Source organism: Bos indicus, chromosome X (assembly GCF_029378745.1).
Source record: "Bos indicus isolate NIAB-ARS_2022 breed Sahiwal x Tharparkar chromosome X, NIAB-ARS_B.indTharparkar_mat_pri_1.0, whole genome shotgun sequence".
In the NCBI taxonomy this organism is placed as follows: Eukaryota; Metazoa; Chordata; class Mammalia; order Artiodactyla; family Bovidae; genus Bos; species Bos indicus.
Genome location: NC_091789.1, coordinates 83,431,181 through 83,442,867, shown reverse-complemented (window position 1 = coordinate 83,442,867; position 11,687 = coordinate 83,431,181). Strand labels below are relative to the sequence as shown.

Sequence of the window (11,687 nt, the reverse complement as noted above, 5' to 3'; positions counted from 1 at the left end):
AACCAATGAGATCTCTCAGTCCACAGAGACATATGGGGCCTCCATTATCACCATCGGCAAGAAGTGGTGTTGGGTGGAAGTCACACATGTATGCACGACACACTATGGTCAAAGGAAAGATGAAGTAACTGGGGACTGGTGATAGATGCTGAGGCTATCTATTCAAGGAAAGAGCTAGTGTTTTTTTCTCTTTCTTTCTTTCTTGACTTTTGATGTTGTCAAGATGCCTAAAACAAGGAGCATTCTTGTCACTTAAAAATTTTTAACAGAAATGGATTCAGTATTTTGCCATTTGAAAGACCGTTAACTCATGGATTCTGATATTTCCATCCAGGTAAGCTAACTGACCACTTGCAGATTTCTTTAGGATTGTTGTGCTTTAGCCACTAAGTTGTGTCTGGCTCTTTTGCGACTCCATGGACTGCAGCCTGCCAGGCTCCTCTGCCCATTGTCTCCTGTGTTGGCCTTCCTCAGCCACCTTCCTTCCTTCCTCAGCCACCAAGGAAGGTCTCCTTTAGGACTAGCCATTGGTATATTTCCAGAGAGGCAGTACAGTGTAGTGTTTAGGTAGGTAGGTTTAGTCGCTGTCATGTCTGACTCTTTGTGACCCCATGGACTGTAGCCTGTCATGCTCCTCTGCCCATGGGATTCTCCAGGCAAGAATACTGAAGTGGGTTGCCATTCCCTTCTCCAGGGGATCTTCCCAACCCAGGGTTCAAAACCAGATCTCCTGCATAGCAGGCAGACTCTTTACTGACTGAGCCACCAGGGAAGCTGCAGTGTAGTGTTAAGATGCACAAATGTAGAACTGAGGTGCCCGTGCTGCAATATCAGGGTCTGCCACTTACTAGCTGTGTACATCGGCTAGTTACTTATTCCTCCTCCACTCTTCTGTTTCACCATCACCAAAATATGGATAACAATACTACCAACATCATAGGACTTCTGTAGGGATGAAGTTAATAAATACACATAGCAAAGTTGGCACTCTTGAACATTGGCCTTTTGGCGCATCCAGGCGAAGGGATTGGTGGTGAGTCTTTAACTGAGGATAGCCTCAGGTGTCAGCATATATCAGTCCAGCTCAATACAGCAGATACCTTTTGAGGTCTTCTGTGTTCTGTGTTTTAGGCATTCTTCTAACCATTTGAGTAGAGCACAAAACAAAACAGACACAAATCACTTGAGCTTACATCCTAGTGGAGTGAGAGGGAAGCCATAAACAAAATAAATCATTAAGATTAAAAGATAGCTTTCTTGCAACAATTTTGCCACCAGGACACAGGTGTTGTGAAAACCACCGCTAAACCTAAGCAAAAATGGGAAAGGAGAAGACCCACATCCACATCCTTGTCATTGGGCATGTGGAAAGTCTACCACTACTGGCCATTTGATCTACAAATGTGGTGGGATTAACAAAAGAACCATTGAAGAGTTTGAGAAGGAGGCTGCCGAGATGGGAAAGGGCTCCTTCAAGCATGCCTGGGTCTTGGACAAACTGAAAGCTGAACATGAGTGTGGTATCACCATTGATATCTCCTTGTGGGAATTCAAGACCAGTAAGGGCTATGTAACCATCAATGATGCCCCAGGACACAGAGACGTCATCAAAAACATGATTACAGGCACGTCCCAGGCTGACTGTGCTGTTCTGATGACTGCTGCTGGTGGTGGTGAATTTGAAGCGGGTATCTCCAAGAATGGGCAGATCCACGAGCATGCCCTTCTGGCTTACACTCTGGATGTGAAACAACTAATTGTTGGAACTAACAAAATAGATTCCACTGAACCACCCTACAGCCAGAAGAGAAATGAGGAAATTGTTGAGGAAGTCAGCACCTACGTTAAGAAAACTGGCTACAAACCTGACACAGTAGCATTTGTGCCAGTTTCTGACTGGAATGGCGACAAGATGCTAGAGCCAAGTGCTAACATGCCTTGATTCAAGGGATGGAAAGTCACCAGTAAAGATGACAATGCCAGTGGAACCACACTGCTTGAAGCTCTGGATGCATCCTGCCACCAACTCACCTGACAAACTCTTGTGTTTGATTCCCCCAGGACATCTACAGAATGGTGGTACTGATACTGCCACTGTGGATCAAGTGGAGACTGGTGTTCTCAAACCTGGCATGGTGGTCACCTTTGCTCCAGTCAGCGTAACAACTGAAGTCTATTGAAATGCACCATGAAGCACTGAGTAAAGGCCTTCCTGGGGACAATGTGGGCTTCAGTGTCAAGAACGTGTCTGTCAAAGATGTTTGTCATAGCAATGTGGCTGGTGACAGCAAAAATGACCCACTGATGTAAGAAGTTGGCTTCACAGCTCAGGTGATTATCTTGAACCATCCATCCCAAATCAGTGCTGGATATGCACCTGTGCTGGACTGTCAAACAGCTCACATTGCTTGCAATTTTGCTGAGCTGAATGAGAAGACTGATCGTCATTCTGAAGATGGCCTCAAAACGCTTGATGCCACCAATCATTGACATGGGTCCTGGCAAGTCCATCTGTTGGGAGCTTCTCTGAGTATCCTCCTCTGGGCCATTATGCTGTTCGTGACATGAGACAGGTGATTGCTGTGAGTGTCATCAAAGCAGTGAACAAGAAGGCAGCTAGAGCTTGCAAGGTCACCAAGTCTGCCAAACAAGCTCAGAAGACTAGATGAATATTATCACTAACACATGTTAACCCAGCCTTAGTGGTGAAGAAGGGTCTCAGAACTGTTTGCCTCAATTGGCCATGGAAGGTTAATGTAAAACACTAGGTAATGATAACAATGAATCACAAAACCTTCAGAAGGTGAGGTGAATGTTTTGTGGACCATGTGTTTTGTGTGTGGCAGTTCAGAACTTTTCAATAGAAACAATTTGACCAAAAATCTGTCACAGACCTTGAGACCCATTAAAACAATGGTTGAAAACTTGTGTCTCCTTTTGGTCAACACTGTAACTTCCTATAGTACTACTTAGGTAAGACTTGCCCATAATCTATCTCTGGTGAAACAAAAGAATTTTAAATTTCTGGGTTGGAGCTTCAGGTTTCTTAACCTTGTATAAGGAGAACTCATCTCTTTAAGTAGATCTTAAAAAGTGTTGGTGTGACAATTCATAGGTTAGGATAGATGAGCAAAGAGTTACTATGTTTTATATGAAAGCAAGTTTATAAGAAGGTCAAATTTATAACACGAAAGCTCATGTAGCATATACAATCTTTTATGGTTATGTAAATATCGAGTAAATCAGTTACATCAAATTTTAGTTTCCCGGTTTTGAGAATGTGCATTCCATTTATAATATTTAAGTAATTCATCTCAAACGTGAGGCTTAAACAGAATTGAGCCCTGCCCTGCTAGAATTAATTGTATCTAGAGTCTAGTAAGAATAAAAGATGCTAGGAGCTAAAAAAAAAAAAAAAAAGCTATTAGATGAAAGTGCTATAGAGAAAAGAAAATGTTTAGCTCTCTGACATAAAAAATGGTACCTTCATAAAGCCCATCAGGATCCATGCCAGGTTCGTCAGAGTGTTATGCTTCTTATAATGAGACAATGAAGAGAACCAAAATGTGAGAAGTGTACATCTGCTGAGACCTATGCTTTGCATTTTGTAAAGAAAATAACATTTGGATGACTTCTGAACTATTTGTTGATCCATCAGAAAAGATCACTATATCATTTCCAAGAAGTCAGTGTAAACCTCATGGCACAGCTCGTCTCTTATTTAAAGCTGCTGCTGCTGCTAAGTCGCTTCAGTCGTGTCCGACTCTGTGCGACCCCAGAGACGGCAGCCCACCAGGCTCCCCCATCCCTGGGATTCTCCAGGCAAGAACACTGGAGTGGGTTGCCATTTCCTTCTCCAGTGCGTGAAAGTGAAAAGTGAAAGTGAAGTCGCTCAGTCGTGTCCAACTCTTAGCGACCGCATGGACTGCAGCCTACCAGGCTACTCCATCCATGGGATTTTCCAGGCAAGAGTACTGGAGAGGGGTGCCATTGCCTTCTCTGTTATTCAAAGCTACTTGCAGTGAAAAAGCAAATGGATTTAAATAGGGCTCTTGAAATGAGATGTTCTTAAAAGAAGGATGTCAACAAGAGGACAGGACTAGGAAAATCTAGGCCATCGCTTACATATAGAAATATAAAGTAAACAACAATATACAGACCAAAGTATCTTTTTTTTTTAAATTTTATTTTTAAACTTTACAATATTGTATTAGTTTTGCCAAATATCGAAATGAATCCGCCACAGGTATACTCGCGTTCCCCATCCTGAACCCTCCTCCCTCCTCCCTCCCCTATCCTCCCTCTGGGTCGTCCCAGTGCACTAGCCCCAAGCATCCAGTACCGTGCATCGAACCTGGACTGGCGACTCGTTTCATACATGATATTATACATGTTTCAATGCTATTCTCCCAAATCTCCCCACCCTCTTCCTCTCCCACAGAGTCCATAAGACTGATCTATACATAGGTGTCTCTTTTGCTGTCTCGTACACAGGGTTATTGTTAGCATCTTTCTAAATTCCATATATATGCGTTAGTATACTGTATTGGTGTTTTTCTTTCTGGCTTACTTCACTCTGTATAATAGGTTCCAGTTTCATCCATCTCATTAGAACTGATTCAAATGTATTCTTTTTAATGGCTGAGTAATACTCCATTGTGTATATGTACCACAGCTTTCTTATCCATTCATCTGCTGATGGGCATCTAGGTTGCTTCCATGTCCTGGCTATTATAAACAGTGCTGCGATGAACATTGGGGTACACGTGTCTCTTTCCCTTCTGGTTTCCTCAGTGTGAATGCCCAGCAGTGGGATTGCTGGATCATAAGGCAGTTCTATTTCCAGTTTTTTAAGGAATCTCCACACTGTTCTCCATAGTGGCTGTAACAATTCCATTCACCATTGCAACGGAAAGAATAAAATACTTAAGAATATATCTACCTAAAGAAACTAAAGACCTATATATAGAAAACTATAAAACACTGGTGACAGAAATCAAAGCGGACACTAATAGATGGAGAAATATACCATGATCATGGATTGGAAGAATCAATATAGTGAAAATGAGTATACTACCCAAAGCAATATATAGATTCAATGCAATCCCTATCAAGCTACCAACGGTATTCTTCACAGAGCTAGAACAAATAATTTCACAATTTGTATGGAAATACAAAAAACCTTGAATAGCCAAAGCTATCTTGAGAAAGAAGAATGGAACTGGAGGAATCAACCTACCTGACTTCAGGCTCTATTACAAAGCCACAGTTATCAAGACAGTATGGTACTGGCACAAAGACAGAAATATTGATCAAAGGAACAAAATAGAAAGCCCAGAGATAAATCCATGCACATATGGACACCTTATCTTTGACAAAGGAGGCAAGAATATACAATGGATTAAAGACAATCTCTTTAACAAGTGGTGCTGGGAAAACTGGTCGACGACTTGTAAAAGAATGAAACTAGAACACTTTCTAACACCTTACACAAAAATAAACTCAAAATGGATTAAAGATCTCAACGTAAGACCAGAAACTATAAAACTCCTAGAGGAGAACATAGGCAAAACACTCTCCAACATACATCACAGCAGGATCCTCTATGACCCACCTCCCAGAATATTGGAAATAAAAGCAAAAATAAACAAATGGGACCTAATCAAACTTAAAAGCTTCTGCACAACAAAGGAAACTATTAGCAAGGTGAAAAGACAGCCTTCAGAATGGGAGAAAATAATAGCAAATGAAGCAACTGACAAACAACTAATCTCAAAAATATACAAGCAACACCTACAGCTCAACTCCAGAAAAATAAATGACCCAATCAAAAAATGGGCCAAAGAACTAGACACTTCTCCAAAGAAGACATACAGAGGGCTAACAAACACATGAAAAGATGCTCAACATTACTCATTATCAGAGAAATGCAAATCAAAACCACTATGAGGTACCATTATCACGCCAGTCAGAATGGCTGCGATCCATAAGTCTACAAAGTATCTTGATAAGCACTCCGAAAACAAAGAGTTACAGCAACAAGGTAAACCTCCTCAGAAAAGATTCCACTAAAGATGATAGGAAAGTCCGTGGCATTTTGTCTTACACTTGCGTAACCACCTTCCCAGCAGAGTGAACCATGATCAGGAGGTAGTCTCCTAAATTCTCACTAAAAGATACCAAGGCATATGAAGATACAGGGATACCTGGCCCATTCAAGGGAATAACAAACATATCCAGTAACTCACCATGAAAACTACGTGCATAAGTCTTACTTGACAAAGAATTCAAAGCTATCATCTTAAATGCTGGATGAGCTAAAGAGGGAACACATATAGTAGGTTAAAATAAATCAGGGCACTAGAATTCCTAGTGCTGCTTGCCAAGTTATGCCTTTGTCTGTCCACTGGATCAGTTGGCGAGTGGCAGCAAAACAGCCAGGGGGTCCCCTTTCAAAAACTCTCCTGAAATGGCAGAGGGAGAGAGGAAGCCTCAGCACCTTGCCCCTTGGGCCTGGGATCTGTCATCTGTGGTAACATTGACACCCATCTCTGTATCCCTTGTGGCCTCACACCACTTGCCCTACCTATATTGGCCAGACCAGTTTCATATCAGGAAAGCCTTTGGCACCTCCAGGGAGACTTCTCTCAGCCCAGACTTGGAAAACATGCAACTCCTGCTGGGCGGGAGGCTTTGGACTCCCTGCTGGAAGAAATAAAAGGATACTGCTCACCATTGTCCTAGATCAGAGATACGTGCATGTGTGCTCAGTCGCTAAGTCGTCTGACTCTTTGTGACCCAATGTACTGTAGCCTGGGTGTTCCAGAACCAATAAAGCATACTTCCTGCCCCAGAAGTGAGAGTCTGGGTGGGATAGTCATGCAAATTAACTTACCAGAAGTGACAGTTCAGTTGTGCAAAATGCTGTGATGGAGAAAAGTCCCTGGCATGTTTGTGTGCACAGCAGAGAGGGGACAGGAGACCAAGGGCTGGGGTGATCTTGGAGCAAGAAAGGGTTCCTTACGGAGGTAGGAATATCAAAGACTAGAAAGACAAGTGCAAGATCAAAACAGGAAATAGTGGTTTCAGAGGAGAGCGGTAAGTGTAAAGGCCTTGAGACAGGGCAGGACTGAAAGTGTGTGTGTGTGTGTGTGCGTGTGTGTGTGTGTGTGTGTGAATGGGGAGGGAGACTGAAGGCAAATTTGAGACATACTGTAGAGAGAGATGAGGCTGTAGGAGAAAAACAGAGTTCAGATGTTCAGGTGGAAGGTCTGGGGGATGAGAGACAAAATCCTGGATGAAAAGGGGCTCTTATCAAATCATCTCATTTGGGGTATGGGGGATCCAGAACAAAGTCTCCACTCCACTGGTCTGGAATGTGTCTTGAGCTGCTGTCCTGTACAGATGTCTATCCTGTATAAATGGGGCCCTCTAAATGCACCATCTCTAGGGAATAATGAGAATGTCAAGGTGATTCCCACCTCAGCTGTTCCGCAGAAGCCAGTGACCAGGGACTTTCCTCTGTGGCCTGAGGGAGCCAGAGATCAGTGCATAGTGAGAGTGTTGATATGAGTTTATGCAGTCTACCACAAGAAAAACATAAGGAAGTTTTGCATGTTTAGTAGACATGACATCAGGGAAAAGAGGCAGAATTGCAAAGACAGGACCTTGAAAATGGGCAACGAGAAAAAGGAATGGAATGAGGGAGGGAGGGAGAAATGAGAGTATTTGTCCCTTTGTGTCCCTTGATATTGCTTCAGAATTGCATCCAACTGGGCCTGCCTCCCTCACATCAGAAGTTTTATAAAAGTGTCTGTTCAGATAAGCCTCCCTTCCTGGAGAACAAATGCTTTTGTACTACTTGATAGGGAAATACTTTTCCCTGGATTGGTTTTTTGAGTACTGGACCCTCCAGGATCACTGGGGAGCTTCTGCAAGGTGGGTGCAGGGTCTCACATCAACTATGTCAATACTCACGGCTGCCATTCCCTGAGGGCCTAGTATGTATCAGACATCCTGTCATGTGAGTTACACATAAACTGGCAGTTATCTTTCCAACAGTCTAGTAAGCTGAGTATCAGTTAAGTGTTAACAGAAGAGCAAAACTGAGCCAGAGACTTCAAGTGATTTGCCCAAGGTGACACAGAGGATTAGTGGCAAAGCAGAACAAGTCCCCAAAGTGTGGGCACATCCTTCACCACCCTGGCCCCTGAGAAGCTCTCCCAGGCTGGATCAGGCCTCTGCCTCCTGCCCTGAGCCCCTAGAGGTTCCTGCTCTCTTCGTTATTCCTGACTACTGCATAACAAGTTACCCCCAAACATGGTGGCCTAAAACGATACCATTATTTGCTCCAGCATTTGTGCATCAGGGACCCAGGTATGAATTAACCAGGTCCTCCTTTATCCATCTCTCACAAGGCCATGATCAAGGTGTTAGTTCAACTGTGGTCTCGTCTGAGGGTGTGACTGGGGGAGGGTCAACTTCCAAGCTCACTCATGCGACTATTGTTTGGATCCAGGTCCTTGTGCGTTATTGGACTGGGGGCCTCAGTTCCTCTCTGGTCTGTCGTTGGCCAGAGACTATCATCAGATCCTTGCTATGTGGCCCTCTCCATCAGAGCAAGAATGCAAAATGCAAACTGAATCAGAGAGAGAGAGGGAGAGAGGGAGAATGAGTGCCAACAAGACAGAAGTCACAGTCTTGGTATAATCTAACCTCAGAAATGACATGTCACCATGTTTGCCAAATTCTGTCGATTAGAAGCAAGTTACTAAGTCCAGTCCACACTCAAAGGGAAGGATTATACAGGGCAGGAGTGCCAGGATGCAAGGGTCTGCAAAGCCATTTTAGAAGGCTGTCTACCACACTTGCTCTCTGTATCCACCTCAGTATAGTGAGCGACTGCAGGTATCAGCGGCTTTGATGTGGAAAATGGTTGATGGGTCACCTTGGAGAGTGCTGTGTGGTCTGGTGATCCTAGCCGGCTCCCAGTAGACCCATTGGATGAGTCTCATCAGGACTCAGATCTGCATAGTCTTGCCTTCCTCCCCATCCCCATCAGTCATACCTGGTCATTGAGCCCAGGGGGTGTGATAGCAGCTGACAAGGGACCAGCCCTCTGTGTGAATGGAACACTCCTATCACTTGAGCAAGGCTGGGACTCAAGGTGGTGCTCTTGGCCTCTCTTGGTAAAACAGAGAGCTCAGCTCTACCACTGAGACAGGGCCCACTTCAAGAGAAGAAATTTATAGATGGGAGAGGGCTGAGTGCTGGGTTATCTGGAAAAGCTGCTGAGATGTTCTTGCTTTTGCTCTCTGACTTCGGATTCAGGGTTGTAGAATCCTCCAAGTTCACCAGGAGGCATCAGGGGACCATTTCCAAGGTGATATGGAGTCACCCATAGAGGAGGCAGAACGGCTGTGAAGCTGCATAAAGACATAGGGTTATTCAAACGCCCGGGAGGGGGACCTACTTCAGGGAGGACATGAGTGAGTGTGAGTCAGGGAATTATGTAAAGTTTAAAAATAAAATAAAATTAAAAAAAAAGATATTTAATTCAAAACTAGAGAGAGCTGTAAAGCACTTATGGCAAAGTGTTATTAAATAGGGGTGCTAGCTGTTGTACTAGTCTCTCTGTTTTTCTGCACATTTGAAATATTATAATAGAAAATACTCCAAAAAGTGGAAAACAGCTGAGGAGAAACTCTCAGGGCCCCTGCATCCCACATTTCCTTGATGTGGCTCAGAGCCAAGCACAGCAAGTCGAAGGGGCCTGGAGGACTTGGGAGTTTCCAAGGAAACAAATGGTTCTCTTAGGCCATGGGAGTATGGAAGCCTTAGGGCTGGACTTCCCTAGCAGAGACTAAGCCAGGAGCAGAACATTCCCAGAAGAGCCCAGGCTCTTCTCAATTCTGGGAAGCACTCACCAAACATAGCTCTTCCCCTACTGCTGTTTTCCTGCAATACATACCAAGAGCAGCTTACAAAAGGACATGGCATCATATTATGTGATCAACAACCTGAGGTTATAGATGAGATCATGTGCTGGAGGGATTCTTTCTAAGGATGGGGTGGGGGTCTTTGGGATCAGTGGCTCTAATGTCTCTAAAGCTTTGATTTCTGTGACATCTTCTATCCTTTAGTCCCAGCCAACCTGTCCATTTACTCAGGATCCTTGCAGTCCCACCATGCCCCCACCCGCACCCCAATGGCTATCACTCAGTCACACCCAACAGCCACCCTTTTTGAAATGTTTGAAACTAGTAGAACAATTACTGTCCATCAAACACATTCCTATCCCAACAGTGACTGAGAGATAAGCAGTTCTGCTCTAGGTACAGGAGTACTGACTCTTATGGCTAAGCAATGGGCTAGCTCCCTCCTCCAACATGTCCCCCCAACCCCCACCAACAGAGGCAAGCCATAACCACAAGAGGTGGATATCGATGTGCAAAGGGACAATAAATATCATGGAGCCAAAAGAATCAAGAGTGCCCAGTGACAGAGAAACCGGGAAGATGGGGCAAGTGGTAGCTTGATCACCATGCATGGGTCTGTGTCTCTGTGTCCTGAGGTCTCAGCTTCCCAGTGTCTGATATCCTCCCCTACAAAGGAAAGCAGAGTGACAGCTGAACCCTTGGGAACCCTGGGGGAAGTCAGGCCTGGCCTGGGGGCTCTCTGGGCCAAGCAGGAGGGGAAGCATGTTGGCTTGGTTGTGAGCAGTGAGAGAGACAGAGGCTGGCTCTGAGCCTCTCACCTGAAGGACTTGGTGAAACAGGCCAGGGCTCTCTGGAACTGGCTCCTCTAGCAGGCTCCCTAGGTTAACTTGTGCCTAGGTTTGGATGGATTCTCCACTGTGCTGACAAAACGCCTTTAGCTGAGCCAGTCCTGTTCTAGAAAAGAGAGAAAAAACATCCTGGCCAGCACTAACATTCATTCCTTCTTTCAGCAAGCGTTTGTTGAGGGCCTACTGAGTGCACACCAGGGTCACTTCTAGGCACTGGGGATACAAGAGTGAACTCTAGAGACCTAGATCCCAGTCTTCCTGGAGCTGATGATCCGGGGTGCTGGAGAAAACTCACAGTCACCAGGTTAGATGCCAGTGAAGTTCACATTTTCTGTGACGTGCAGTAGGCATGTCGTCTGAAAGGGCTTATTGTCAGAGGCCAACAGAGCTCTTCATCATTTTGCTGGGTGGAAAGAGGCTAAGGGCCTGTCCCCTCCTTGAAATCCCATCTCTGCCTCCCTGGCCTGGATTTCCACTACCCGACCCTGGAGAGAAGTACACTGTGTTCAAGCAATCGATACATTTTCCTGCACTCCTCCTAGTACTGAGATGCGTCATTGACTAATATCATTGTTTCCCTTTCTTCTCCCTCACTCTCCCTTAAACCCACTCTAATCAGGCTTCCAGCCCCACCATTCCACTTTAACACAGATGTCTGCATAACTAATTGAAAGTGATGGTCCCCATTTTTTTTGTTACTCTATATATGAATATATAAGCCTGAAGACTTATAGAAAGACTAACTTGCACATTGTTTATTTTAATTCAAATCCAGGTAGTTGTTGATCATACTTCCCTTCACCAGACCCATCCTCATATGGAGAAACTCAGTTTGTAAATGAGAAGGCACTGCCAAATCCCTGAAACTGCCCTTGAATTTGCAGAGAGTAGAGCCACAGCT

At 44.5% G+C, this 11,687-nt stretch overlaps 1 pseudogene; it reads left to right on the top strand.

The window, feature by feature from the left end:
* The first annotated feature begins 1,319 nt into the window (after window positions 1–1,319).
* On the top strand, window positions 1,320–2,669 carry LOC109555045 (elongation factor 1-alpha 1 pseudogene; annotated as a pseudogene).
* Window positions 2,670–11,687: the final 9,018 nt, after the last annotated feature.